Source organism: Ascaphus truei, unplaced genomic scaffold (assembly GCF_040206685.1).
Source record: "Ascaphus truei isolate aAscTru1 unplaced genomic scaffold, aAscTru1.hap1 HAP1_SCAFFOLD_588, whole genome shotgun sequence".
Taxonomy (NCBI): Eukaryota; Metazoa; Chordata; class Amphibia; order Anura; family Ascaphidae; genus Ascaphus; species Ascaphus truei.
In genome coordinates, this window is record NW_027456920.1 from 144,946 (window position 1) to 168,866 (window position 23,921).

The 23,921-nt window shown below is 45.5% G+C and overlaps 1 long non-coding RNA gene across 2 annotated transcripts in view; it reads right to left on the reverse strand.

Moving 5' to 3' along the window:
• Window positions 1–23,921, reverse strand: part of LOC142485400 (uncharacterized) — an 84,451-nt gene that overhangs the window by 11,522 nt on the left and 49,008 nt on the right. For both annotated transcript variants that reach the window (XR_012798455.1, XR_012798456.1), the window contains 4 exons: window positions 17,498–17,545; window positions 16,712–16,817; window positions 3,344–3,391; window positions 2,610–2,715 (listed from right to left, as the gene is read on the reverse strand). This is a non-coding gene — a long non-coding RNA (uncharacterized LOC142485400). The remainder of the gene's footprint in view (window positions 1–2,609; window positions 2,716–3,343; window positions 3,392–16,711; window positions 16,818–17,497; window positions 17,546–23,921) is intronic.

Below are 23,921 nucleotides of genomic sequence, written 5' to 3' on the forward strand. Positions count from 1 at the left end.
CCGCCGCATTCTCCTCACCGCCGCTGCCCCGCAATACCGGGACCAGGGACAAAAATCGGGACATAACCGGGACGGAGCTAAAATCGGGACAGGGCAGAAAAAAACGGGACTGTCCCGGCAAAACCGGGACGAATGGTCACCCTACTTACAGACTATTCACTTGAGTGGACCATAAAGTGTCTTATAGAGGGAACTCTAAGGTGTCTTAAGATGCATTAAGATATATTATGTATGTAAATATTTATTTATATAGCGCTTTATAAGAGAGGCAATACAGTACAGAGAATTATAGTACAATAAGTGCAACAAACAAAATCAGACAATAGGAAAGGAAATCCCTGGCCTGCAGAGCTTACAGTCTTAATGCTAGATCCATGGAACTCTGTTGTGTTTACGCTAATAACGGGACATTCCTGAAATTGGTACCTGACCCTGTGTGGTAGGCAGAGACACAGGGGCAGTGCCTGCCAATATCATAAAGAGCAGTGCACTTCCTATTTAGTAGAAGTGTGTGTCAGAGTTAAGAGTTCAGTCCAGAGTTAGAGTCTGCTGAGTCTGTCACCTGGCTGGCCCAGGGTGACAGAGAGAGCCTATATCAATTGGCCGTTGGAGAAGGGGAGCCATCAGCCTCTGAGTAGAGCTGATGCAACCTTAGTTAGGGAGGTGGACCAATTCCTCTCACCCTGTTTAGGGGGCGAGGGAAGAGCTAGCCCCACCCTGGGTGCCCTTGACCTGGGGTGGTGGCAGGGACACAGAGACCATCCTGAGGGAGAGCAGTCCTGTGTGGAGGAAGACACCCTGTACCTGATATATAGTCTTGTTGCTGCTATTCTGCTGCTCTGAATAAAGAGCTGCGGCTGCTTTTAAAGATATACAGTGTGAGACTGGAATCTCTCATCCCCGAGGGGGGGGGGGACTCTCTGGAAGGATTCCACCCGTATTCCTGGGGCTCAGAGATGGAGGCGCTGCACCATTACATACATAGTTACATAATAGATGAGGTTGAAAAAAGACGTACGTCCATCAAGTTCAACCTATGCTAAATTCAGACAACAGATACTTACTTATTGATCCAGAGGAAGGCAAACAAAAAACCCCATTAAGGGGAAAAATTAATTCCTTCCTGACTCCAAGAATTGGCAATCGGATTAATCCCTGGATCAACATCCTTCCCATATATACTTATTTGGTATATCCCTGTATACCTGTCCCATCTAAAAAGATGTCCAACCTTTTTTTGAACAAATCTATTGTATCTGCCATCACAGTCTCCATGGGTAATGAGTTCCACATTTTAACTGCCCTTACTGTAAAGAACCCTTTCCTTTGTTGCTGGTGAAATTTCCTTTCCTCCAACCTTAAGGGATGGCCCCGAGTCCTTTGTACTTGCCTTGGGATGAATAGTTCTTTTGAAAGCTCCTTGTATTGTCCCTGAATATATTTGTATATAGTTATGATATCCCCTCTTAGACGCCTCTTTTCTAATGTAAATAAATCCAATATAGCTAGCCTCTCCTCATAAGTTAGAATGTCCATCCCCTTTATTAATTTGGTGGCTCTTCTCTGCACTCTCTCTAGTTCCAAAATGTCTTTTCTTAGGATTGGTGCCCAAAATTGTACTCCATATTCAAGGTGTGGTCTTACTGATGCTTTGTAAAGGGGCATAATTATGTCTACTTCCCTTCCATCAATTGCCCGTTTGATGCAAGATAAGATCTTGTTTGCCTTTGCAGCTACTGCATGACATTGGGCACTATTGCTAAGCCTGCTGTCTACAAGCACCCCTAAATCCTTCTCCATCAAGGATTCCCCCAATATATCTCCATTTAATTTGTAAGTCGCCTTTTTATTCTTGCATCCCAAATGCATAACCTTATATTTATCTGTATTAAACCTCATTTGCCATTTACCTGCCCACGTTTCCAGTCTCTCCAAGTCCTTCTGAAGAGAAATTTCATCCTGCTCTGATAAGACGGAGGCATTCACCCCAGAAACCTGATCCTGTCATCCCCCATACCATCGCGGGAGACTCAGGCCCCCCTGTTGCCAGCAGGTATGCACCACACTCAGACACGTAGCCAGACCCTAGTACAGAGGAGGGGGGCCCGATCTGCGATTGGCCCAGGGAAGGGGGGCTACATTGGGAATCGATGTTATTTTTCTTCATATTAATGGGTATCCTCAAAGCGAATGATATGCCAAAATGACGTCCATTAGCAAAACTACAATTGTTTCTTCACTTTTTCTGCTTGATCAATAGGGTGACCAGATTTCGAAAATGAAAAACCGGGACACCTTAAAAAATAATTTATTAAACAAATTACATCACGTGACACCCCCTGTTGCCATGACAACAAGACACTCTGATGCCCCTGCAGTGTTAGTGTGTATAGAGGTGGGGGCTTTGCTTGGGCCCTTCAACTCTTACAGCCAGGGCATTATTGGCCAGGAATGCCCAGTTCGGAGGGGATTACTACTTCAAAATGTATTTGATTCGTAACAACATCAAAAAACTCTAATAACAATAACTAACAACCACAGACAATGATAATCTAAACCATCAAATAAAATGTCTACGGCCCTTGTTCAAGCATGTTTGCGGTACTTACCAGATAAATCAGTGCCTGCAATCCACGACTGTATCCGCCTCTCCGAGCGTCTGAAAGCAACCCAGCGTTCCTGGTGTGTGGCTGAAGAGGTGAGGGACTCCCTCCTCTCAAACGGAAAAGAAGAGCAAAAAATAGAGTTGGAACATACCTATCATACAGGGATGAGAGAGACAGAGAATGAGAGAGAGACAGAGAATGAGAGACAGAGAATGAGAGAGAGACAGAGAATGAGAGAGAGACAGAGAGAGGGACATAGGGAGAGAGAGACAAAAGTAATGTACTGTATAACCATTATACCGTACCCCCTAGTATTCGTGTAATCATTGTCCCACACCCCCTTTTACTCACGCTTTGGCAATACTGAAATGTTCTTTTGACAGAGACACACAGAGAGAAACAGAGACACACAGAGAGAGACAGAGACACAGAGAGAGAGACAGAGACACAGAGAGACACACAGAGAGAGACAGAGACACACAGAGAGAGACAGAGACACAGAGAGAGAGAGAGAGACACAGAGAGAGAGAGAGAGACACGGGCCTATTTAGTAAGCGTCGATAAGGCTGCGTCTATAGTATTTCAGACGGAGGGAAGGCACACACGCTGCAATACACTTGCTGAAGCCTGAGCTTTTTTATGGCTTTGCAGGGTATGCAGCGGGTGCGATTGGGGGCGTGGCAATAAATATTTGGAGGCGTGGCAATAACGTTCCGGCGCGGACGTCACTTTCCTACCTCACATCCCGATCCACCGGCATTTTTTCAGATGCAGCATCTGAAGCACTGTGCAGACAAGAAGAAAAATGCACACAATGCGCACCAGAGATTAAAATATAGTAAATTATTTATTAATAAAACAAGAAATAACCGAGGAGGATCCAACCCCACCTCAGTACTTTCTTCTCGTTGCTATTGCCACACTATACGTCCTGACGCCGGAAGGGAAGTTGGTACGCGACCAAGACGAGACACCGGATTTACAGTGGAACCACAACATACCACAGATTGCTGGAGGACCACACTGCGAGGGGCGCAGCCTATCGAGTTTCCCGGTCATCGTCCAAAGTCTGGAGCTGCGGAGTGACCACCGGATTACCACGGAGCCCGAGCCTGTCTCACACAATGCTTTTACCAAACGGATGTTTGTGAGTTTGCTATTTTTATCTTGTCCAGGAAATGAAATTGTTAAACCGAATTTACACATGGAGCGGGCGCTTTCTCTTCTTTTTTTTGTTTAGATATCTATCGAGGAGGTGGTTGTTTCCCTGAAGAGAGCGGCCAGGGCTCCAGAGGACGCCCGAATTGGATCCTTTTATGATTGAGTTATAACATAGCTATTAGAGCTAGGTTTCTGGACTTTTATTGTGTTTAGGCATAGTGTTTATTATTATTTTATTACAGCTACTTTTTAGTAATTGCACTGTTATTAATTCTGACCACTAATTCTCACTGCCATTATAATCTCTCTCTAGCCACAACCAAATTGCTATATCAGCTATATTATTTATTGGTTATACCAGGGGAGCACAAACTTTTGCAGCTCGCCCCCCTGCCGGTGCTCGCGCCCCCCCCCCTTACCTTGATGCGGCGTCATGTGACCTGCAGCGGCATTTGACGAGGGTGACGTCACATGACCCCGCAGCGTAATTTAACATACTGTGCTATATCTATGCACACACAGCTGTCTCTAGGCATAAAACACATCCACACCGGGGGAAGGACCAGCACAGATAACATTCCAAGAGACACTGTTTTTAAGTATACCTTTTGCTTGCTTCATTCATTGTAACATCGCCGGAAGAAGAGATCAGTGTATCTCGAAAGCTCGCACAAATAAAAGCATTTCGTTAGCCACAGAACGGTATTATCTATTTATTTTTTGATTATTGAAGCTCGGCTAACACGGTACTGATACCTCTATATATATATATTGCGCGCGCACACACACATATAACGTTTTATCCAACTTTTTCATTTATCATTTGTAGAGAAAATGAACAATGTCGCCAGAAGTGCTATTTTTCAAAATGTAACATCTCTACTAATTAGTGTAAAATGATACTTCATATAAAGCAGGTTATGGGACCCATTATAAAATGACCTTCATGTTTCTTATCACATACCAGTATATGGATACTTTCTATTATCACAAGCTGCTAACATGTGACAGGGCTCAGAGTCTGAGCCCAGAATGTGACATACAGAACATTCTCATTCTAAATTTCAAAAAATATTGTGTTGATTTCTGACCTGACTGCCGTGGTTACAGCTCAACCACTCTGTTCTACTGTATGTCACCACTTTCTGCCACAACCAGCTGACGGTGGATCTGCAAGGAGTTCAACGCTTATTGGCATCACATCTGTTGCTTGGTTGACGTATCATTTCTCCAGCTTTTTATTGTATTGTTTTTAAATAGATTATATTTATTTAGTTGAATAGATATTTATTTAGTTTAATAGATATTTATTTAGTTTAATAGATTATATTTCTAAGTTTAATAAGTTATATTTCTTAGTTTAATAAGTTATATTTCTTAGTTTAATAAAATATATTTCTTAGTTTAATAAGTTATATTTCTTAGTTTAATAAGTTATATTTGTTAGTTTAATAAATTATATTTCTTAGTTTAATAAGTTATATTTCTTAGTTAATAGATTATATTTGTTAGCACAGTAGATTATATTTACTAGTATTTAAGTCTCCCCCTCAGTGCCCCATTAGGACCCGTGCGCATATTTCACATCTTTTCGGAGTCGCTTATTTTTTAGACCCTCGGAGCCGAAACCTAAAGGGGTCAGCTAAGAAAGTTCGGATCAAGAGGAGCCGCACAGCTTAAAGACAGAACATTTCCAAGGGAGATGGAGACAATTTGGGTAAGATCTGATTAAAGGACATCCTTTGAGGAAGGAAAGGGTGACAGGGGAGTCTAAGAGGGGGGTGAGAGAGCAAGGTGGTGTGTCAGATTGGGGCAGAGCAAGAGAACGCAAAAATGATGGGGATTTGCTGCACACCAAAAAAAAACAATAAGTAGTGATACTTTTACCGGTGCCCCTTAGTCTCAGGGAAGACCGGCATTTCGTCCAATGGATACAATATGATTGATGGGAAAGGGCACACGGATTTGAATAAAAAAAGATAATTTATTGTGCCACAGACTACAATGTTTCGGCTGCTGGCCTTTCTTTGCTGGATTTAGTGGGTTTAGCCACTTTACCTGAGAAAGACCAGCAGGCCGAAATGTTGTTGTCTATGGCAGTGCAAGAGAAAACAGGTTGGGGGGGGTGGGTTCTCGCAAAGTCGCCGACCCATGGGTGAGTGTCCCCGGTGGAAACTAGTCCTGGACCCCGGGAAAGCTGTCTGTGGCCCATACAAGCTGAGTAACATGTAAAAAGGACACATGTATGTTCAGAATGAGTTAGCATGGTATTTTGAGAGGCACCATAGCAGGTCAGTGCAAGTCAGTGCAGAGCACTGCAAGAGCAGTCAATATGAGGAAGGGTCCGATGGAGGAGTTGGAGGGTCCCAGAATATCTCTTAAAGCAGGGGTGCGCAAATCAAGGGGCACGACATTTTCTTGGGAGGAGGGGCTCGGCGCTTACAGAGGCCCCTCGCTCTTCCCCACAGCATTTAAATTAAATGCCGGAGATCGCGTGCAAGGCCTCTGTAAGTTCCCTTTCCTTGTCTCCGGCGGCTTCTGGCGACAGCAATGTGGCGTCACATGATGTGGCATTGCCATAGCAACGTGATATCACATGACGTCGTTACATCAGAACGTCGGAGACAAGGTGGGGAAGGTGGAGGGGGGAGCAGGGGGAAAAGGTTGTGCAACCCTGTCTTAAAGCATTGCCTTGCATACAGATCAGAGGCCAAGAATGGATATGGATATCCGATGTGAAGCCGGAAATAAGACAGAAAAGACCGTTTCGGGGGAAGAAGGTGAGTGATGAAATAGCCGTCACTGTGTAACTCTTCCAATTACCTGCAACTTCATGCAGAGAAATAGCAACGCTTGTTTTTAACGTGCTAAGCGCCTAATGGGGAATTCAACTGCTGAGAAGTTAAGGGAGTTACTAACCCAAACTCAGCGACGTTTCTGTGTCTCTGTGATAACTCCCCCAGGACATGCCTGAAAACCAGAGGTAACTCAATGTATTTTTGATAAATAGAAACATGACCTTCTGGGGAGGGGTATATAATGGGTACTGGGCCTGGTGAGGTGGGTATAACGAGTACTGGGCCTGGGGAGGGGCGTATAACAGGGTACTGGGCCTTGGGAAGGTTGTATAACTGGGTACTGGGCCTGGGGAGGTGGGTATAACGGGTATTTGCCCTGTGGAGGGCGGTATAACGTGGTATTGGGGATGGGGTATAAGTGGCACAGGAGCTCTTGCGATACAGAGTATCACTGTCCCTGGTTACAAACACTTCATGTCTCCTGCAGATCAGGACACACACGAAGGTGGTGCCCTTTGTGCCACCAGACGACGAGGCGGGCTACGAGGCGGACGACGAGGCATACGACAAAGCGGGCGTCAAGTGGAACAATGAGGTGGGCTACAAGGCGGCCGATGACGCAGACGTGGTGTACGATGACCAAGGAGCATACGACAGGTGTGGCCGGATCTGCTGCTTCACCTTTTTTAGGCGGAGGAGAAGACCCCGGGAGCAGGTAGGAGAATACGAGAGGTGCGGACAGATCTGCTGCTTCACCTTTTTTAGGCGGAGAAGAAGCCAGGTGCAGGTAGCAGAGGAGCCAGGGCGTAGATACAGGGGTATTCTAGGGGCCCTGAGAAGTTGGTTTGACCGCAGGAGAGGCAGATAAGATCAGGAAGGCTGAGGGAGGGGCAGGTACTAGAGGGAGATAGGGATATTGGGCGTGAGAGGGTGAGAGAGAACAAGGAGCAGGGCCAGAGCACGGGTTTCATGCGCCCGAGGCAGAACTTAAAATTTGTGCCCCAGTTGTATAAAAAATAATAAGATAAATAAAATAATAAAATAAACAGTGGCGTAGATATCGGGGCTGCAGGGGGGTGCGACCGCACCCCAGCGCAACGCAAAATAAAAATAAAAGGGCGCCAAAATACTGGATAAAAAAAAGAATAATAATTTAAAAAAAAAGATAAATAAATAAAATAATAAGAGGAAAAAATAATAATGATTATTAATGCGCCCCTAGGACCTCTGCGCGCTAGGCGACCGCCTAATGGCCGGCCGGCCCTGCGAGGTATGCGGGAGGAAAAGGGGTGAATGGGATAGATATGCAGGGGGATGGGGGAGCAGGTGAGTTATACACAGGGGCACAAGGGCCCCATCACCCGCATCTCTATATACTGAGTGTGCCCCTGTGTATAACAACGCTGATCTGTGCTGCTCCATCTGATCTCACTGCGCAGTGATCCAGGGACCATCCGATCGCCATTTAATGGGGTCAGGAAGGAATTTTTTTCCCCCATTGCACAGCAGGGGTTATGTTTCGCCTTCCTCTGGATCACAGCAACAAACTGCACTTTGTGCATGAATTATCAGTGAGATCTTTATACACCCTGCATTGGTCTTCACCCCTTTGCTGCCGGAGGGGCCTGCAATGCATTGCTCTGCGTGTTACTATATCGCTCTGCAATGTGCTGCAGGCCCCTCCCAGCAAAGAGATTCATTATTTCAATAAAATACTCTCTTTAATCAAACCTATGTGTAGTGTCTTTTCTATCCGTTGTATCTATTGCTAACAGCTCAGTGATTCTTCCCCAGGACGCTGCACTAGTGTCACGCTGCCAAGCCCAGGTGTGAGGGAGATTTATAGGGTCACATATACACTTCTGCCAAAACACGAGTGCAAACAGGAAGCCCCTCTGATCTCATATATTTTATTACACAAAACGGTATCTAAAAAGGTAAAAATAACATACATGGGATTCTGCTACAAATATCTCTCTAATTACAAACCAATTAGCAAATCATTCAGATTAGTCGAGCGAAAAGAAAGGGTTAAGTATCTCATGTACAGTATATGCAGTGTAGGCTGTTCTGCAGCATTACATGCAGGGGACAACGTTTAGGGGATATAAGTAATGCTGATCTCAGAGCTGACCGGCTGACCTGCTCTACCGGCTGACCGGCTGACCTGCTCTTCTGGCTGACCTGCTGACCTGCTCTACTGGCTGACCGGCTGACCTGCTCTACCGGCTGACCGGCTTCTCTTCTTTCAGCTAAATGACCTGAATTGTGGCCCCTGTATCTCCCAATTAAACGTTTTATTGGCATATTCTTGTTTGACTCGTTCTATACAGACATTTTCTATATATTCATTGTGGGATTTGATAACATCTGTAAGATCTCTCAGAATATCACATTCTGTACGTTTGTGTTGAAGATTTTTCCATTCTCAATTTACTTAATATTAGTTTTTGGCATCAATTATTTATATCGAGTCCAAAATACCTTTATACAGAATGCTGTTCCCTTTAGCCCACAAATGCTGCTTCATTAAAGCCCATGGGTGGCACTTTATGCATTCTCAAACTTTTAGGCAACATCCCTAATTTCCAAAAGTGGGATTAAATCTGTACATATTTAAATGGTTAATTTTCTTACTCAGACTCCTAAATCCCTCCCCAAATATATCCGTTTCACATAAAAGTGTGTGCGCTTCTCCTTCCGCCTAACTGGCACGTCGTCCTTACGGGCGCCACTCCTTGCAACTCCACGCTGCCCTCCAGTGGCAAAAGAAATAAGATACATTTACTATACTCGTCTGGCAGCTGCTCCCGTATAAGGTGGGTAACTCTGTATTAGGGGTCTTGGTAGACTATATTTTATACTTATGTCGGATAGATGAGGAATTAATATTCCTAACGGGTTATTGTGAGAGGCCTTAGATCTTATCCTATATGCACGCAGCCCTCGCCTCTCTGACCTTGAACACGTACTTCAATCTGATTTTTGAGACTTGAAACTGGATTTCCCAAAACAAACTGATTTTAAACACTGACAAGACTGTAACAATGGTATTTGGGACCAGAGCTAAATTGCTAAAGCTACCAATGACAGAGCTTCAGATAAAAACCAGCTCTAAAACCATCCTAGCCCCTGTTACTTGTTTGAAATATCTGATCATTCAACTCCCATTTAACATTTGGGTTGCACATTGATACCCTGACATCCAAATCCTATGCCAAACTAGGTGTACTTTAAAGGAACAAATCCTCCCTAAGGCCCTCATGCAGTAAGCAGCGATAAGCCACTTATCACCAGCTTATCGCCAAAAAAGCCACACTGATACACACACACACACACACACACACAGATACAGACACACTGATACACACACACACACCGCGCCCTGATGGCAGGGGTGGAGGCGTGGGGCTCCTGCTCTCCTCTGTCTGCCGTTACCGAACCCTTCCTATTCCCCCCTCTCTTGCTTTTCCCTCCTTTGAGGCTCACACTGTCCAGATCTTCTCTCCTCTCCCTGTTCATGTGGCGGTCATCTATCGCCCACCTACCTCTACTCATCCCCCTTCTGCCTTTCTCTCTCACTTTGAATCCTGGCTCTCTTTCTTTCTCTCCTCAGACTCCCCTGTTCTTCTCCTTGGGGACTTCAATTGCCACATTGATGACCCCTCTCTCTCTTGGGCTTCCCGCTTTCTTTCTCTTACCTCTTCTTTTGGCCTTCAACAGTGGACTGCAGCCAGCACCCACAAGGATGGCCACTACTTAGACCTGGTTTTCACTAAAAACTTATCTCTCTCTGATTTCTCCATTTCCCCTTTTCCTCTCTCTGACCATCATCTCATCTCATTCTCTTTATCTCGCTTCTCCCCTTCTCCACCTCCATCTACCCCCCGGTTCTGCAGAAACCTGCGCTCTATTCACTTACCTGACTTTGAGTCCACTTTACACTCCTCCCTCTCCTCTCTCAGCTCTGCTACAGACCCTGACAACCTGGTCAGAAAGTACAACTCTGTCTTGTCCTCATCTCTTGATCTACATGCCCCGCTTTCTCTCTGCCGCCCTCGCCCTTCTAACCCTAGACCCTGGCTAAATTCCCACACGCGCATGCTGCGTTCCTCCACTCGTTCCTCTGAACGCCTCTGGAGGAAGTCTCACACTCTCGCAGACTTCCTTCACTACAAATTTATGCTATCCTGTTTCAACTCTGCCCTCTCGCAAGCTAAACAAGCCTACTTTTCTGCACTAATAACATGCACAAGTCTAACCCACGCCGACTGTTCTCTGTCTTTGATACTCTACTCAAACCACCCTCAGCTGCCTCTCCTTCCTCCATCTCCGCTCAGGACTTTGCAGACTATTTTAAGGAAAAGGTGGAATCCATACGGCAGAACATCCCCTGTTTCTTCCCCCCATCCTACACCTCTTCCTAACTCTCCTCCTGCCTTCCTTGAGTCTTTTTCCACTGTCTCAGAGGAGGATGTGTCGCTGTTGATCTCCTCTTCTCCCTCTACCACTTGCCCTCTTGACCCCATTCCCTCCCATCTCCTAAAACCTCTAGCTCCTACTATAATCCCTACGCTTACACACATTTTTAACTCCTCCCTCTGCTCTGGAACCTTTCCATCCTCCTTCAAACATGCAACAGTCATACCATTACTCAAAAACAGCAAGCTTGACCCTACCTGTCTTTCTAACTATCGACCTGTCTCCCTCCTGCCTTTTGCCTCTAAACTACTTGAACGTCTTGTATTCTCTCGCTTGCTCCATTTTCTCAACACTTATTCTCTCCTAGACCCTCTACAATCTGGCTTCCGCACTGCTCACTCCACGGAAACAACCCTCACTAAAATAACTGACGAGATCCATGCTGCCAAAGACAGAGGTCATTACACTCTGCTCATATTACTCGACCTCTCTGCAGCATTTGACACCGTGGACCACCCTCTTCTCCTCCACATTCTCCATACTCTAGGTATTCGGAACAAAGCTCTATCCTGGATCTCATCCTACCTCTCCCATCGTACTTTTAGTGTCTCTTCTGCTAACACCTCCTCCTCCTCTATTGATCTCTCTGTGGGGGTACCCCAGGGCTCTGTCCTGGGACCTCTTCTCTTTTCTCTGTACACACTCTCTCTAGGTGACCTAATAACATCTTTTGGGTTTAATTATCACCTCTATGCCGACGACACACAAATATACTTTTCAACACCTGACCTTACACCTGCTGTACAAACCAAAGTTTCTGAATGTCTCTCTGCTATATCATCCTGGATGGCCCTCCGACGCCTTAAACTCAACATGGCTAAAACAGAGCTCCTCATACTTCCTCCCAAACCTGGCCCTAATACCTCCTTCCACATTACTGTTGGAACTACAATCATTCACCCAGTAGCCCAAGCACGCTGCCTAGGGGTCACGTTCGACTCCTCTCTCACATTCGCCCCTCACATTCAAAACATTTCTAAAACTTGTCGCTTTTTCCTCCGCAATATAACTAAGATACGCCCTTTCCTCTGTTGTTCGACTGCTAAAACTCTGACTCAGGCCCTCATTCTCTCCTGTCTTGATTACTGTAACCTCCTGCTGTCCGGCCTTCCTGCCTCTCACCTGTCTCCCCTACAATCTATCCTAAATGCTGTTGCCAGAATCACTCTACTCTTTCCTAGATCTGTCTCAGCATCTCCCCTCATGAAATCCCTCTCCTGGCTTCCGATCAAATCCCGCATCTCACACTCCATTCTTCTCCTCACTTTTAAAGCTTTACATTCTTCTGCCCCTCCTTACATCTCATCCCTAATTTCTCGGTATGCACCATCCAGACTCTTGCGTTCTTCTCAAGGATGTCTTCTTTCTACCCCCTTTGTATCTAAAGCCCTCTCCCGCCTTAAACCTTTTTCACTGACTGCCCCACATCTCTGGAATGCCCTTCCCCTCAGTACCCGACTAGCACCCTCTCTATCCACCTTTAAGACCCACCTTAAGACACACTTGCTTAAAGAAGCATATGAATAGCACTGTGGATATTCTAAACACGATACATAATGCTTGACCCCCTTCAGACGCACTTACCAGAACTCCCTCCTACTGTCTCTGTACGTTCTCCCTACCTACCAATTAGACTGTAAGCTCCTCGGGGCAGGGACTCCTCTTCCGAAATGTTACTTTTATGTCTAAAGCACTTATTCCCATGATATGTTTTTTATATTATCTGTTATTTATTTGATTACCACATGTATTACTACTGTGAAGCGCTATGTACACTAATGGCGCTATATAAATAAAGACATACAATACAATACAATACACACACACACAGATACAGACACACTGATACATACACACACACACACACACACCCACTAATACACACACACACACACACACACACACACACACACACACACTGATTCACACACACACACACACACACACACTGATTCACACACACACACACACACACACACACTGATTCACACACACACACACACACACACACCCACCCACTGATTCACACACACACACACACCCACTGATTCACACACACACAGACCCACTGATACACACACACACACACACACACACTGAAACACACACACACACTGAAACACACACACACACACTGAAACACACACACACACACACACACACACACACACACACACACACACACACACACACACACTGACACACACACACACACACACACACACAGATACACACAGATACACACACACACAGATACACACACACACACAGATACACAAACACACAGAGATACACATACACACACACACACACACATACACACAAATACACACACACAGATACACATACACACACACACACACACACACACTGATACACATACACACACACACACACACACACACACACACACACACTGATACACATACACACACACACACACACACACACACACACACTGATACACATACACACACATACAGATACACACACCCACACACACCCACTGATTCACACACACACACACACACACACACACACACACACACACACACAAAGCTGTGAGCGCCGGAGGGGCAAAGGTGGGAGCGCCGGGGGGCAAAGCTGTGAGCGCCGGGGGGGGGGGGGCAAAGGTGGGAGCGCCGGGGGGCAAAGGTGGGAGTGCCGATGGGGCAAAGGTGGGAGCGCCGGGGGGCAAAGGTGGGAGTGCCGATGGGGCAATGGTGGGAGCGCCGGGGGGGCAATGGTGGGAGCGCCAGGGGGGCAAAGGTACAAGGTGGTACAAAGGTAGGCGCACCCCCGCTACCACCTCCTATTACCCCCCCTGGCTGGGACCCGGGACAGAAAGGGGACACTCACCGCGAACAGAGGAGCCGGGAGCGGGAAGACACTTGTGCTCTGCACAAAGCGGAAGTCCCGCCCCCGGCTTCCTCTGACCTGCCTGCAACCAATCCCCTGCGGGCCGGCCGGCATTCTAAGTCCCGCCCCCGGCATTCTCCTTCATTCAGTCTCCCCGGCAGCATTCACACACACACATAGAAAATACTTACCGGCCGCCGCATTCTCCTCACCGCCGCTGCCCCGCAATACCGGGACCAGGGACAAAAACCGGGACATAACCGGGACGGAGCTAAAATCGGGACAGGGCAGAAAAAAACGGGACTGTCCCGGCAAAACCGGGACGAATGGTCACCCTACTTACAGACTATTCACTTGAGTGGACCATAAAGTGTCTTATAGAGGGAACTCTAAGGTGTCTTAAGATGCATTAAGATATATTATGTATGTAAATATTTATTTATATAGCGCTTTATAAGAGAGGCAATACAGTACAGAGAATTATAGTACAATAAGTGCAACAAACAAAATCAGACAATAGGAAAGGAAATCCCTGGCCTGCAGAGCTTACAGTCTTAATGCTAGATCCATGGAACTCTGTTGTGTTTACGCTAATAACGGGACATTCCTGAAATTGGTACCTGACCCTGTGTGGTAGGCAGAGACACAGGGGCAGTGCCTGCCAATATCATAAAGAGCAGTGCACTTCCTATTTAGTAGAAGTGTGTGTCAGAGTTAAGAGTTCAGTCCAGAGTTAGAGTCTGCTGAGTCTGTCACCTGGCTGGCCCAGGGTGACAGAGAGAGCCTATATCAATTGGCCGTTGGAGAAGGGGAGCCATCAGCCTCTGAGTAGAGCTGATGCAACCTTAGTTAGGGAGGTGGACCAATTCCTCTCACCCTGTTTAGGGGGCGAGGGAAGAGCTAGCCCCACCCTGGGTGCCCTTGACCTGGGGTGGTGGCAGGGACACAGAGACCATCCTGAGGGAGAGCAGTCCTGTGTGGAGGAAGACACCCTGTACCTGATATATAGTCTTGTTGCTGCTATTCTGCTGCTGTGAATAAAGAGCTGCGGCTGCTTTTAAAGATATACAGTGTGAGACTGGAATCTCTCATCCCCGAGGGGGGGGGGGGGGACTCTCTGGAAGGATTCCACCCGTATTCCTGGGGCTCAGAGATGGAGGCGCTGCACCATTACATACATAGTTACATAATAGATGAGGTTGAAAAAAGACGTACGTCCATCAAGTTCAACCTATGCTAAATTCAGACAACAGATACTTACTTATTGATCCAGAGGAAGGCAAACAAAAAACCCCATTAAGGGGAAAAATTAATTCCTTCCTGACTCCAAGAATTGGCAATCGGATTAATCCCTGGATCAACATCCTTCCCATATATACTTATTTGGTATATCCCTGTATACCTGTCCCATCTAAAAAGATGTCCAACCTTTTTTTGAACAAATCTATTGTATCTGCCATCACAGTCTCCATGGGTAATGAGTTCCACATTTTAACTGCCCTTACTGTAAAGAACCCTTTCCTTTGTTGCTGGTGAAATTTCCTTTCCTCCAACCTTAAGGGATGGCCCGAGTCCTTTGTACTGCCCGTGGGATGAATAGTTCTTTTGAAAGCTCCTTGTATTGTCCCTGAATATATTTGTATATAGTTATGATATCCCCTCTTAGACGCCTCTTTTCTAATGTAAATAAATCCAATATAGCTAGCCTCTCCTCATAAGTTAGAATGTCCATCCCCTTTATTAATTTGGTGGCTCTTCTCTGCACTCTCTCTAGTTCCAAAATGTCTTTTCTTAGGATTGGTGCCCAAAATTGTACTCCATATTCAAGGTGTGGTCTTACTAATGCTTTGTAAAGGGGCATAATTATGTCTACTTCCCTTCCATCAATTGCCCGTTTGATGCAAGATAAGATCTTGTTTGCCTTTGCAGCTACTGCATGACATTGGGCACTATTGCTAAGCCTGCTGTCTACAAGCACCCCTAAATCCTTCTCCATCAAGGATTCCCCCAATATATCTCCATTTAATTTGTAAGTCGCCTTTTTATTCTTGCATCCCAAATGCATAACCTTATATTTATCTGTATTAAACCTCATTTGCCATTTACCTGCCCACGTTTCCAGTCTCTCCAAGTCCTTCTGAAGAGAAATTTCATCCTGCTCTGATAAGACGGAGGCATTCACCCCAGAAACCTGATCCTGTCATCCCCCATACCATCGCGGGAGACTCAGGCCCCCCTGTTGCCAGCAGGTATGCACCACACTCAGACACGTAGCCAGACCCTAGTACAGAGGAGGGGGGCCCGATCTGCGATTGGCCCAGGGAAGGGGGGCTACATTGGGAATCGATGTTATTTTTCTTCATATTAATGGGTATCCTCAAAGCGAATGATATGCCAAAATGACGTCCATTAGCAAAACTACAATTGTTTCTTCACTTTTTCTGCTTGATCAATAGGGTGACCAGATTTCGAAAATGAAAAACCGGGACACCTTAAAAAATAATTTATTAAACAAATTACATCACGTGACACCCCCTGTTGCCATGACAACAAGACACTCTGATGCCCCTGCAGTGTTAGTGTGTATAGAGGTGGGGGCTTTGCTTGGGCCCTTCAACTCTTACAGCCAGGGCATTATTGGCCAGGAATGCCCAGTTCGGAGGGGATTACTACTTCAAAATGTATTTGATTCGTAACAACATCAAAAAACTCTAATACCAATAACTAACAACCACAGACAATGATAATCTAAACCATCAAATAAAATGTCTACGGCCCTTGTTCAAGCATGTTTGCGGTACTTACCAGATAAATCAGTGCCTGCAATCCACGACTGTATCCGCCTCTCCGAGCGTCTGAAAGCAACCCAGCGTTCCTGGTGTGTGGCTGAAGAGGTGAGGGACTCCCTCCTCTCAAACGGAAAAGAAGAGCAAAAAATAGAGTTGGAACATACCTATCATACAGGGATGAGAGAGAGAGACAGAGAATGAGAGAGAGACAGAGAATGAGAGACAGAGAATGAGAGACAGAGAATGAGAGAGAGACAGAGAATGAGAGAGAGACACAGAGAGAGAGAGAGACAGAGAATGAGAGAGAGACAGAGAGAGGGACATAGGGAGAGAGAGACAAAAGTAATGTACTGTATAACCATTATACCGTACCCCCTAGTATTCGTGTAATCATTGTCCCACACCCCCTTTTACTCACGCTTTGGCAATACTGAAATGTTCTTTTGACAGAGACACACAGAGAGAAACAGAGACACACAGAGAGAGACAGAGACACAGAGAGAGAGACAGAGACACAGAGAGACACACAGAGAGAGACAGAGACACAGAGAGAGACAGAGACACAGAGAGAGAGAGAGAGACACAGAGAGAGAGAGAGAGACACGGGCCTATTTAGTAAGCGTCGATAAGGCTGCGTCTATAGTATTTCAGACGGAGGGAAGGCACACACGCTGCAATACACTTGCTGAAGCCTGAGCTTTTTTATGGCTTTGCAGGGTATGCAGCGGGTGCGATTGGGGGCGTGGCAATAAATATTTGGAGGCGTGGCAATAACGTTCCGGCGCGGACGTCACTTTCCTACCTCACATCCCGATCCACCGGCATTTTTTCAGATGCAGCATCTGAAGCACTGTGCAGACAAGAAGAAAAATGCACACAATGCGCACCAGAGATTAAAATATAGTAAATTATTTATTAATAAAACAAGAAATAACCGAGGAGGATCCAACCCCACCTCAGTACTTTCTTCTCGTTGCTATTGCCACACTATACGTCCTGACGCCGGAAGGGAAGTTGGTACGCGACCAAGACGAGACACCGGATTTACAGTGGAACCACAACATACCACAGATTGCTGGAGGACCACACTGCGAGGGGCGCAGCCTATCGAGTTTCCCGGTCATCGTCCAAAGTCTGGAGCTGCGGAGTGACCACCGGATTACCACGGAGCCCGAGCCTGTCTCACACAATGCTTTTACCAAACGGATGTTTGTGAGTTTGCTATTTTTATCTTGTCCAGGAAATGAAATTGTTAAACCGAATTTACACATGGAGTGGGCACTTTCTCTTCTTTTTTTTGTTTAGATATCTATCGAGGAGGTGGTTGTTTCCCTGAAGAGAGCTGCCAGGGCTCCAGAGGACGCCCGAATTGGATCCTTTTATGATTGAGTTATAACATAGCTATTAGAGCTAGGTTTCTGGACTTTTATTGTGTTTAGGCATAGTGTTTATTATTATTTTATTACAGCTACTTTTTAGTAATTGCACTGTTATTAATTCTGACCACTAATTCTCACTGCCATTATAATCTCTCTCTAGCCACAACCAAATTGCTATATCAGCTATATTATTTATTGGTTATACCAGGGGAGCACAAACTTTTGCAGCTCGCCCCCCTGCCGGTGCTCGCGCCCCCCCCCCTTACCTTGATGCGGCGTCATGTGACCTGCAGCGGCATTTGACGAGGGTGACGTCACATGACCCCGCAGCGTAATTTAACATACTGTGCTATATCTATGCACACACAGCTGTCTCTAGGCATAAAACACATCCACACCGGGGGAAGGACCAGCACAGATAACATTCCAAGAGACACTGTTTTTAAGTATACCTTTTGCTTGCTTCATTCATTGTAACATCGCCGGAAGAAGAGATCAGTGTATCTCGAAAGCTCGCACAAATAAAAGCATTTCGTTAGCCACAGAACGGTATTATCTATTTATTTTTTGATTATTGAAGCTCGGCTAACACGGTACTGATACCTCTATATATATATATTGCGCGCGCACACACACATATAACGTTTTATCCAACTTTTTCATTTATCATTTGTAGAGAAAATGAACAATGTCGCCAGAAGTGCTATTTTTCAAAATGTAACATCTCTACTAATTAGTGTAAAATGATACTTCATATAAAGCAGGTTATGGGACCCATTATAAAATGACCTTCATGTTTCTTATCACATACCAGTATATGGATACTTTCTATTATCACAAGCTGCTAACATGTGACAGGGCTCAGAGTCTGAGCCCAGAATGTGACATACAGAACATTCTCATTCTAAATTTCAAAAAATATTGTGTTGATTTCTGACCTGACTGCCGTGGTTACAGCTCAACCACTCTGTTCTACTGTATGTCACCACTTTCTGCCACAACCAGCTGACGGTGGATCTGCAAGGAGTTCAACGCTTATTGGCATCACATCTGTTGCTTGGTTGACGTATCATTTCTCCAGCTTTTTATTGTATTGTTTTTAAATAGATTATATTTATTTAGTTGAATAGATATTTATTTAGTTTAATAGATATTTATTTAGTTTAATAGATTATATTTCTAAGTTTAATAAGTTATATTTCTTCGTTTAATAAGTTATATTTCTTAGTTTAATAAAATATATTTCTTAGTTTAATAAGTTATATTTCTTAGTTTAATAAGTTATATTTGTTAGTTTAATAAATTATATTTCTTCGTTTAATAAGTTATATTTCTTAGTTAATAGATTATATTTGTTAGCACAGTAGATTATATTTACTAGTATTTAAGTCTCCCCCTCAGTGCCCCATTAGGACCCGTGCGCATATTTCACATCTTTTCGGAGTCGCTTATTTTTTAGACCCTCGGAGCCGAAACCTAAAGGGGTCAGCTAAGAAAGTTCGGATCAAGAGGAGCCGCACAGCTTAAAGACAGAACATTTCCAAGGGAGATGGAGACAATTTGGGTAAGATCTGATTAAAGGACATCCTTTGAGGAAGGAAAGGGTGACAGGGGAGTCTAAGAGGGGGGTGAGAGAGCAAGGTGGTGTGTCAGATTGGGGCAGAGCAAGAGAACGCAAAAATGATGGGGATTTGCTGCACACCAAAAAAAAACAATAAGTAGTGATACTTTTACCGGTGCCCCTTAGTCTCAGGGAAGACCGGCATTTCGTCCAATGGATACAATATGATTGATGGGAAAGGGCACACGGATTTGAATAAAAAAAGATAATTTATTGTGCCACAGACTACAATGTTTCGGCTGCTGGCCTTTCTTTGCTGGATTTAGTGGGTTTAGCCACTTTACCTGAGAAAGACCAGCAGGCCGAAATGTTGTTGTCTATGGCAGTGCAAGAGAAAACAGGTTGGGGGGGGTGGGTTCTCGCAAAGTCGCCGACCCATGGGTGAGTGTCCCCGGTGGAAACTAGTCCTGGACCCCGGGAAAGCTGTCTGTGGCCCATACAAGCTGAGTAACATGTAAAAAGGACACATGTATGTTCAGAATGAGTTAGCATGGTATTTTGAGAAGCACCATAGCAGGTCAGTGCAAGTCAGTGCAGAGCACTGCAAGGTCAGTCAATATGAGGAAGGGTCCGATGGAGGAGTTGGAGGGTCCCAGAATATCTCTTAAAGCAGGGGTGCGCAAATCAAGGGGCACGACATTTTCTTGGGAGGAGGGGCTCGGCGCTTACAGAGGCCCCTCGCTCTTCCCCACAGCATTTAAATTAAATGCCGGAGATCGCGTGCAAGGCCTCTGTAAGTTCCCTTTCCTTGTCTCCGGTGGCTTCTGGCGATAGCAACGTGGCGTCACATGATGTGGCATTGCCATAGCAACGTGATATCACATGACGTCGTTACATCAGAACGTCGGAGACAAGGTGGGGAAGGTGGAGGGGGGAGCAGGGGGAAAAGGTTGTGCAACCCTGTCTTAAAGCATTGCCTTGCATACAGATCAGAGGCCAAGAATGGATATGGATATCCGATGTGAAGCCGGAAATAAGACAGAAAAGACCGTTTCGGGGGAAGAAGGTGAGTGATGAAATAGCCGTCACTGTGTAACTCTTCCAATTACCTGCAACTTCATGCAGAGAAATAGCAACGCTTGTTTTTAACGTGCTAAGCGCCTAATGGGGAATTCAACTGCTGAGAAGTTAAGGGAGTTACTAACCCAAACTCAGCGACGTTTCTGTGTCTCTGTGATAACTCCCCCAGGACATGCCTGAAAACCAGAGGTAACTCAATGTATTTTTGATAAATAGAAACATGACCTTCTGGGGAGGGGTATATAATGGGTACTGGGCCTGGTGAGGTGGGTATAACGAGTACTGGGCCTGGGGAGGGGCGTATAACAGGGTACTGGGCCTTGGGAAGGTTGTATAACTGGGTACTGGGCCTGGGGAGGTGGGTATAACGGGTATTTGCCCTGTGGAGGGCGGTATAACGTGGTATTGGGGATGGGGTATAAGTGGCACAGGAGCTCTTGCGATACAGAGTATCACTGTCCCTGGTTACAAACACTTCATGTCTCCTGCAGATCAGGACACACACGAAGGTGGTGCCCTTTGTGCCACCAGACGACGAGGCGGGCTACGAGGCGGACGACGAGGCATACGACAAAGCGGGCGTCAAGTGGAACAATGAGGTGGGCTACAAGGCGGCCGATGACGCAGACGTGGTGTACGATGACCAAGGAGCATACGACAGGTGTGGCCGGATCTGCTGCTTCACCTTTTTTAGGCGGAGGAGAAGACCCCGGGAGCAGGTAGGAGAATACGAGAGGTGCGGACAGATCTGCTGCTTCACCTTTTTTAGGCGGAGAAGAAGCCAGGTGCAGGTAGCAGAGGAGCCAGGGCGTAGATACAGGGGTATTCTAGGGGCCCTGAGAAGTTGATTTGACCGCAGGAGAGGCAGATAAGATCAGGAAGGCTGAGGGAGGGGCAGGTACTAGAGGGAGATAGGGATATTGGGCGTGAGAGGGTGAGAGAGAACAAGGAGCAGGGCCAGAGCACGGGTTTCATGCGCCCGAGGCAAAACTTAAAATTTGTGCCCCAGTTGTATAAAAAATAATAAGATAAATAAAATAATAAAATAAACAGTGGCGTAGATATCGGGGCTGCAGGGGGGTGCGACCGCACCCCAGCGCAACGCAAAATAAAAATAAAAGGGCGCCAAAATACTGGATAAAAAAAAGAATAATAATTTAAAAAAAAAGATAAATAAATAAAATAATAAGAGGAAAAAATAATAATGATTATTAATGCGCCCCTAGGACCTCTGCGCGCTAGGCGACCGCCTAATGGCCGGCCGGCCCTGCGAGGTATGCGGGAGGAAAAGGGGTGAATGGGATAGATATGCAGGGGGATGGGGGAGCAGGTGAGTTATACACAGGGGCACAAGGGCCCCATCACCTGCATCTCTATATACTGAGTGTGCCCCTGTGTATAACAACGCTGATCTGTGCTGCTCCATCTGATCTCACTGCGCAGTGATCCAGGGACCATCCGATCGCCATTTAATGGGGTCAGGAAGGAATTTTTTTCCCCCATTGCACAGCAGGGGTTATGTTTCGCCTTCCTCTGGATCACAGCAACAAACTGCACTTTGTGCATGAATTATCAGTGAGATCTTTATACACCCTGCATTGGTCTTCACCCCTTTGCTGCCGGAGGGGCCTGCAATGCATTGCTCTGCGTGTTACTATATCGCTCTGCAATGTGCTGCAGGCCCCTCCCAGCAAAGAGATTCATTATTTCAATAAAATACTCTCTTTAATCAAACCTATGTGTAGTGTCTTTTCTATCCGTTGTATCTATTGCTAACAGCTCAGTGATTCTTCCCCAGGACGCTGCACTAGTGTCACGCTGCCAAGCCCAGGTGTGAGGGAGATTTATAGGGTCACATATACACTTCTGCCAAAACACGAGTGCAAACAGGAAGCCCCTCTGATCTCATATATTTTATTACACAAAACGGTATCTAAAAAGGTAAAAATAACATACATGGGATTCTGCTACAAATATCTCTCTAATTACAAACCAATTAGCAAATCATTCAGATTAGTCGAGCGAAAAGAAAGGGTTAAGTATCTCATGTACAGTATATGCAGTGTAGGCTGTTCTGCAGCATTACATGCAGGGGACAACGTTTAGGGGATATAAGTAATGCTGATCTCAGAGCTGACCGGCTGACCTGCTCTACCGGCTGACCGGCTGACCTGCTCTTCTGGCTGACCTGCTGACCTGCTCTACTGGCTGACCGGCTGACCTGCTCTACCGGCTGACCGGCTTCTCTTCTTTCAGCTAAATGACCTGAATTGTGGCCCCTGTATCTCCCAATTAAACGTTTTATTGGCATATTCTTGTTTGACTCGTTCTATACAGACATTTTCTATATATTCATTGTGGGATTTGATAACATCTGTAAGATCTCTCAGAATATCACATTCTGTACGTTTGTGTTGAAGATTTTTCCATTCTCAATTTACTTAATATTAGTTTTTGGCATCAATTATTTATATCGAGTCCAAAATACCTTTATACAGAATGCTGTTCCATTTAGCCCACAAATGCTGCTTCATTAAAGCCCATGGGTGGCACTTTATGCATTCTCAAACTTTTAGGCAACATCCCTAATTTCCAAAAGTGGGATTAAATCTGTACATATTTAAATGGTTAATTTTCTTACTCAGACTCCTAAATCCCTCCCCAAATATATCCGTTTCACATAAAAGTGTGTGCGCTTCTCCTTCCGCCTAACTGGCACGTCGTCCTTACGGGCGCCACTCCTTGCAACTCCACGCTGCCCTCCAGTGGCAAAAGAAATAAGATACATTTACTATACTCGTCTGGCAGCTGCTCCCGTATAAGGTGGGTAACTCTGTATTAGGGGTCTTGGTAGACTATATTTTATACTTATGTCGGATAGATGAGGAATTAATATTCCTAACGGGTTATTGTGAGAGGCCTTAGATCTTATCCTATATGCACGCAGCCCTCGCCTCTCTGACCTTGAACACGTACTTCAATCTGATTTTTGAGACTTGAAACTGGATTTCCCAAAACAAACTGATTTTAAACACTGACAAGACTGTAACAATGGTATTTGGGACCAGAGCTAAATTGCTAAAGCTGCCAATGACAGAGCTTCAGATAAAAACCAGCTCTAAAACCATCCTAGCCCCTGTTACTTGTTTGAAATATCTGATCATTCAACTCCCATTTAACATTTGGGTTGCACATTGATACCCTGA